Source organism: Arachis ipaensis, chromosome B04, assembly GCF_000816755.2.
Source record: "Arachis ipaensis cultivar K30076 chromosome B04, Araip1.1, whole genome shotgun sequence".
NCBI classification, from domain to species: domain Eukaryota; kingdom Viridiplantae; phylum Streptophyta; class Magnoliopsida; order Fabales; family Fabaceae; genus Arachis; species Arachis ipaensis.
The window spans coordinates 18,170,415-18,178,191 of NC_029788.2; the positions used below are offsets into that span (position 1 = coordinate 18,170,415).

Here is a 7,777-nt window from a genome sequence, read left to right on the forward strand (position 1 = left end):
TCATTTTTCAATTTAACTAAATTTTTACTTCAATTAAATTTTACAAATTAAGTTTTAAATTTTAGAGAAAAGGACAAATCGATCCTTGACTTTTTGGTCTGTAGACATTTAAATTTCTGAGAATTTAAAAATACATTTAAATTCCTAACCTCTTTAAAATTTAGACATATCGATCCATGAGTTTAATTTGTTCAATTTTAAAAACTCTCTTACATTTGCATCCATATCAACCAGGTCGGTACAACGGGAGTCACGTTTGATTTTTATGTTCAGTTTGACAGATCCAAGTGAACATGAAGAATCAATGTGTTTAGATTTTAAAAAGATCATGAACTTAAATATATTTTAAAAGCTTCACAAACTTAAATGTCTGCAAATCAAAAGGTTAAGCATCTATTTAACTTTTTCACTTAATCTTTTTTTTCGAACATAGTAATTGAATTCTCCAAACATCCTTATTATATATAAATTAAAATTATACAACGGAGACTTACGCCGAAAAGCGCATCTGGTGTAGTGGTATCATAGTACCCTCCCACGGTACTGACCGGGGTTCGATTCCCCGGATGCGCACGCTTCTGTTTTTCATCTTGGATTTGGGCTTTTCATCAGTTTACCTTCCAACTCCAAAGTTTTTTTTCCTCGTTTTTTCTATAGGTTTGGGCTCTTCATCATTTTAATTCCCAAATCCAAATCGTTTTTTCTGTTCCTTTTTTTTTAATGTCAAAATATACTCAAGTTATTAATTTATTCTTTTATCTATTAAAAATGTGTAAAAGTAAAATAATTTGATTTAGTTGAGTAGCTCACTCGTTTGTTTAAATAAGTACTGGGAGTTTGAATTTCATCTTATGCATGTAGTAACTTGTTAGCTAGCAACAAACTCTTAAATTTTCAACCTATCTGATTAGGAGAAACCAAGATTCTAAAAATCAGATCTTGTATAATCAAATATAATGCTATATATTTGATAATAGATTACGTGAAATTGATAGATAAGAGTCATTGGAAGATTAATAGATTTTATTTTTAAATTATATATATAGATTGTACATATAGAGATATGACCATTGAACTGACTCACTTTGAGAATTTCTAATGGTTATAGTTATCGCATATTTGTCAAAAGGATATTCTGAAGATGAATATGATAATAGATTTTTCTTTGACCTGTGACTATCATAGTAATTAACAACGTATTTATTATACTTTGATTTTGGATACCTAATACCTTAGGGTGCTAGTTGAATGAATATTGGGTATGATTTAAATAATTGTAAAATTAATTATTAGTCAATAAGAAATCTGTCAACTCTCAGTAAAGAGTTTGAGCTTTATGATTATAATGATTGAGATGAATAAAACCTTGGTCAAGGAGATTAAATGAATGAAGAAATGAGTTTTTTAAGTCATTCACAGTTCATTATAATAATAGTAATAAGTTAGAGTTTGACAATTAAACCATACCTGTGGGTTAACCAAGAGTTAGAAAGATGGAAGGAATTGTACTTTGTTCTTCTCGAGTTCTTAGTAAAAATATATTATTTCATACTATCAGGTTGTTACGTAGTGTTGCTAGCGAGTGTTTTAATCTTTGTTAAAGAATTATTTAATTATTATTTTGATTTGATCAAAATAAATAATTATATTAATTCAAATGGAATATTATTATATTCTTTACTAGCACTAAGGATATAATAATAATATAATAATTAAAAATATTAAATGAGAATTGAGAATAATTAGTTATTCTGTTTCTAAATTTGAATTCTAAATTTAGATGAGATCTTAGCGATTCTATTTCAAATTGAATTATGATATGATATGATTCATAAGATTTCAATTTGAAATAAAATAAGATAATATTCAAATTTGAAATAAGATATTATTTAAATTTAAATTGATATTCAAATTTGAAATCAATAACAAATCTTATACTATCTATATGTATGATAAGAGTAGAGGAAATACATGAACCAACATAAGAGTTTTATTCCTTTACCTCTAAATATACAAATATATATGAGCATAATTTTTGGAAAAAAATTTTATGGTGTGCAAAGAGTTGCATAGAGATTTTCTTAATTTAAATCATATATTCATTGGTCAAAGAGTTGATAAGCAAAAATTGGTCTTGGTATGGATACGCGTAGAGCTTCGTATCATCGAAAGATAAAGTTATTTTTTAGTAGCACACTCAGGTATTTAGATATGATCTATCTTATTAGATAAATAGATCTTTAGGATTACTTTTTTTTCTTCCACTGCGTGAACACATAGTAATCCTTCACATACACAACACGCGGCCACTACTAACATACCACACACAGAGTTTAATTCAAATGGACGAATTGATCATGCTCAAAGTAAAAATATACTATTACAGCAGAAGTAGAAAGTGACATTTCTAAAGCACCGCCACTGGTAGATGTTAGAAGGTCATCTAGAATTAGAAATCCACCATCATACTTGAAAGATTATCAATGTATGGCCGCATCAACTTCTGATTCAACTACATATAATCATTCTTCAATTACCATTTCTTTCTCACAAGAATTCATTTTTGAGTCAACATGCCATCACATCATGCATCCATTTTAACTGCATCCATGCATAAAGAACCTAAAACATATAAAGAAGCCATTGTTGATCCAAACTTGACAAAGGCTATTCACGATGAGTTGGATGCTTTGGAGAGAAATGCGACTTAGACACTTACCAAGATACTGGTTGGTAAAAGAGCTGTAGAAAGCAAATGGGTTTTTAGGTTGAAATTGAATCCTGATAGATCCATTAAGAGATAGAAGGCAAGGTTAGTTGTACAAGGTTTCATTCAAATAAAGGGGATGGATTATAAAGACACATTCAATTTGGTTGTGAAGACTAATGCCTTTCAGATTGTTCTCTCTATTGCAGCAGTAAAGGGTTGGAAACTTCATCAGTTAGACATCAATACAGTATTCCTTCATGGAGACTTAGATGAGACAATCTACATGAAGCCCCCTTGCTTTGCCACTTTTAGACCCGTCATTGGTGTGTCGGTTGGATAGATCCTGGTGCACGAAATTGCGATCATCAACAATGGCGCTAAAGACTTGGTGCTCTCAAACGTGAATCATACTTTGTCACAACTTCGCACAACTAACCAGCAAGTGCATTGGGTCGTCCAAGTAATAAACCTTACGTGAGTAAGGGTCGATCCCACGGAGATTGTCGGCTTGAAGCAAGCTATGGTCACCTTGTAAATCTCAGTCAGGCGGATTCAAATGGTTATGGTGAATTGATAATAAAAATATAAATAAAATATAAACTAGGATAGAGATACTTATGTAATTCATTGGTGAGAATTTCAGATAAGCGTATAGAGATGCTTTCGTTCCTCGTGAACCTCTACTTTCCTGCTGTCTTCATCCAATCATTCCTACTCCCTTCCATGGCAAGCTTATGCAGGGCATCACCGTTGTCAATGGCTACATCCCGTCCTCTCAGTGAAAATGGTCCAAAATGCGCTATCACCGCATGGCTATTGTAAGACCCAAGACTTTTAAGAAGTCCTATTTTGAACTAATCTCAAATCATATATTTATTTATATTTTTAATTTCATAAATTATCTTATTGAAGGTAATTAAAGGTAGTTTTGATTAATTGGATTTGAAATAAATTAAGGTTTTTATCCAAACTCTATCCTTATGGAGTATTTCTCTATTTACAACTTAAAGTTCTAGAAATCTAAAAATAATGAGTTTGGGCTATTTAAATTAAGATTTTATCTAATTTTACAATTATTGAGTTATTTTATATATTTAAATTGTAAAGTTGGTAGTTGTGAAATAATAAGGATTTTTATATGATTTGGACTAAATAATTAATATTTTAAAATATTGATACTACTATTTTGGAAAATAAAGAAATTTAGTATATTATTTCTAATTTTTGGATTTGAATATTTTATTAAAAATAATTTGCAAAATGGATAATCAAATAGTATTTTATATATATTATTATTGTTGGATTAGAATTTATTTTCAATTGCCATATTATTCCTATTTTATTTGAAATTACAAAATTACCGTTGTACCTAATTTTACCCTAATCCTAAAACTCAACACACACAACCCTAACCTTGGAAATCCTACCCGGTTACCCGGTTTCCCTGACCCAGTGCACACTAGTGCACCTAACCCTAACAACAGCAGCAGTAGCTGCAAACAAAATGAAGAAAGGAAGAGATAGAAAGGGAAAAAGAGAAGAGGGGGAGGACCGGAGGGAAAAGAGAGGAGGAAGGAAAGGAGGTGGCGCCGGTGGGCGTCACTGCCACCGTCGCCACCGTCGTGACGCCGCCAGGAGGTCGGAACGGAGAGAGAGTGAGGAATCGGGAAAGAGGGATGGTGCGGTGCCGGCGAGGAGCGCCGTCGCCGTTGCTGTCGCCAGGAGAGGGAGGAGCCACTCCAGAGTTGCGCCGTCTTGCCGCTAGGTCACCACGCCGTCGCGCTGAGGGAGAAAGCTTGCGGGAAGGAAGAGGACGCCATCGAGCTTCTTCCCATCGCCACCATCGCCAACCATGGAGGAGAGAGAAGAGGCGAGCGCGAGCCAAGATCCGTGCCAGAGAGCTACCGCCTGGGTTCTGTCGTCGCCATCTTGCCTCTGCCGGCGAGCACGACGAGAGAGAGAGATCGGGCAGAGAGAGAAGACTCGCGAGGGAGTCACCACGGGAAGGAGTTCGCCGCCGCGTCCCATTGCTTGCGCCGCTGCCATCCACCCTCCCTGCTGCCATTCACCGTTCGCAAAGAAGAGAGGGGGAACCGCCGTGGAGCTGCTGTCGCCGCCGCGTTGCTGGCCTCTCCGTTGTCGTGCTTGCGCTACTGCTGCATCACCGGAGTTCCAAGCCGCCGCTGCTGCCGCCGGGAACGCCACGGCCGATAAGGGTTTAAGTTGGTCTTCATTTTCTTTGGGTTTCCGGAAGCTTCATTGTCGTTGCATGTTAATTTCAGTTGTTGTTGTCGGAATCCAGTAGCTGCTGCTGTTTGAGGTGGCTGCCGGGCTGCCACTAAGCTGGTTCGGAGACCGCCGCTGTTTCGGTTCAGCCGTTCCTTCTTCGTTCGGTAAGCGTCTCGATCTGAAAGCCCTCTAGTTACTGCTTCATTATACGTTGAGGTGTTGTAGCATTCGTTGTTACGAGAGTTAATCTCGGCTATTATATGTTGCAATTAGAGTGGTTGTGGTTGCTGAGAAAGCGGGTTGGAGCTGAGGTTTTGACTGCAGTCGATTCGGGTCAATACGATAGGAGTCAGTTAGCGAGTTTGGGTTGTGATTTCAACGTATCGAGGTAGGGGCTTTTTATACAAACTGATTCATTTTAAAGTGGAAGTTGTTATAAATAGATATACTGTACAAAATGTATTTCTGGTGGTTATGTGAGTCTTATGAATTGTCTGGTTTTATCTTGAATGAATATGGATGCTTGTTTGATTGTAACAATGTCTGATTTTGATAAATTGGAGATTTATGGATTGGTTGATTTGAATGATTTTTGATAATTTGAAAGTTGAGTTTTGTTTTATTGAAAACTGATTTAGTCTTGAACCTGTTAGAAAGGATTGATGATTGGTTTTGTTGGGACCCGAAAAGGGTGACAAAGTCCAAGTTTTAGGGGAGATGCTGCCGAAATTTCTAGAAAATCTGAGATTTTGATTGGAATTGTTATTTTGGAAAAGAATGAATTATGCTTTGACTTAAATATTTGAGAAATAAATTATGTTTGAACTTGCCTTAGTAGGAAAATCTCTATATCTTGGATGTAATTATTAAGAAAGGAATTATGCCTTAAAAATCAATTTAAATATGAAATTTTTATGTTTTGGAAATTGATTTACGTAAACAGATTTTGGAGGGGGTTTTAATGGGTTTAAAATAAACGTGGTTTTCAATTAATCTATTTCACTTTACGACATTTAGGAAGAGCTTGAAGTATTTTCTGGAACTTTGATTTATTAAAATTGAAACACTTCCCTAGCCCTTGGAAACAGATTTAAGAATGAAACTGAAATTGGTTTTCGGTTTAAAAATGATTTGGTTTTGGCTTAAGTTTGGTTGGTTTTGAAATTGGTGCGGAATAATTGGAAACACGATTTGGTTTTGGGTTTAAACCCTATTCTATTTATTCAACTCAAGAAGTTATAGTTTCAGAGGTTTTCAAGAAATTTAAGAAATGAGTTAGGTTATTCTCCCCTGAAGTCTTGAGACTCCGCTGAGGAATCTTACGACCAAATCTTGATATAGAAATGAATGATTTTGAGTCTTTCAAAGAGATTTTGAACTTGGCATGGTTTTGAGATCTTTGGAAGTGTTGGAAAGATGTGGAAAGTGGCTCCATTTTGAAAAGTGATTCTTGACTAGCTGTGAATTGAATACGTTTGTTATTTAAAAGAAAATGGGCCAAGAATAAATTTGAAATCAGTTATTGAGCCTGATTGATTGTGGATATCATCAAGATTGATGAGTTATTGGTTGGTAGGCATAAGGGCCGGGTTCGTCCCGCTTATGCTGAGAGATTTGATAAATGACGAGATTGTTGATAAGTCGCTTGCGCCTGGCAAGGACGGTGGTTAATCCCGCTTGTCGAGGTTGCGGCGCTCGCGTAAGGACAGTGGTTAATCCCGCTTATGTGTAGATGTGAGGTCAGAGGCAAAGTATCCCACTCACATCCTGGACCGTGTGGCGGGCACGTTATCCCAGAGGTTCCCATTTATACGTGACCGAAGGGCAACATTCCCATGGAAATGTGTCGGGTTGGCAATTGAACCGACAATGTGATATCACAGCCAGTAGGACAGGCATTCATCATTTGCATCTATGTGATATTATTTGGGTGTGCATATTGTATTTGGTTTGCCTATGTGAATACTTATGTTAACTGCTAACTGTTATACTTGTTGTAATTGCTCTTGATTGTGCTTGAACCACATTAATTGTGATTGTGTTTGAATTGATTGGTTTGTGATGAGTTGGTTGCTGATTGAGCTGTTTGGGCCGGGGGCCGTGTTGGATTGGATTGGCTTGAGGCCGTGATTGGTATATTGAGTCCTAGTTCTGTATAAAGTATCTGATCGGTTCAGTATAGACTTAATGAACCTATGCTTGGAACGAGATGATCATTTATACCGCGTAGGTAACTACTTTCATGGTTGCGGTCTAGGAAAAAACTTTTCAGACATTTTCTTTGAGAAAGGAAAAAGGTTTTGTTTTAGAATATTTGAGAAATTTAGCAAGTTTTCAAAAAAGGAATTTTCTGGATTACGAATGTGAACCTATGGTTTTTGGAAAGACTCATAAGACGAGCAATGATCACTGAACTCTAAGAATGATCTTATCTTTACGTATCTTGTTATAGCAAATTCTGTAATCCTATAGTGAGAACAAGCGAGGACGACGTTCTCACTCCCCTACAGGTTATTCCTTTTCAGGATATGGAAGACGAAGCTTCAGGAGAGTTATGTTTATTTTCTGTTTATTCGGTCTTTTTGTATCACCGTAGCTATTATTTTTTTCTTCACCTTATCTTTATGAAGTTTGTAAGAGGGATAGATAATTATGATATGTATAATTGTAAACTAGTGTTATGTATATGTATATATATATATCTTAAGGTTATATTTGAATTGTATGTGCATGTATGTTTAGGTTTTCACAAAAAAGAGTTATCTAAGTGTTATGCGGTTTTAAGTTTTAAACAGGCTCATATTTTAGTCTTAAATATTATAAAAGTTGTGGTAATAC

At 35.5% G+C, this 7,777-nt stretch overlaps 1 long non-coding RNA gene and 1 other non-coding gene across 2 annotated transcripts; both read left to right on the plus strand.

The window, feature by feature from the left end:
• Positions 503 to 573, plus strand: TRNAG-CCC. Its single transcript has one exon. It is a non-coding gene; the product is annotated as a tRNA-Gly (tRNA).
• LOC110270961 lies at positions 5,061 to 7,546 on the plus strand. The gene is made up of 3 exons (XR_002360802.1): positions 5,061 to 5,103; positions 5,213 to 5,327; positions 7,450 to 7,546. It is a non-coding gene; the product is annotated as an uncharacterized LOC110270961 (long non-coding RNA).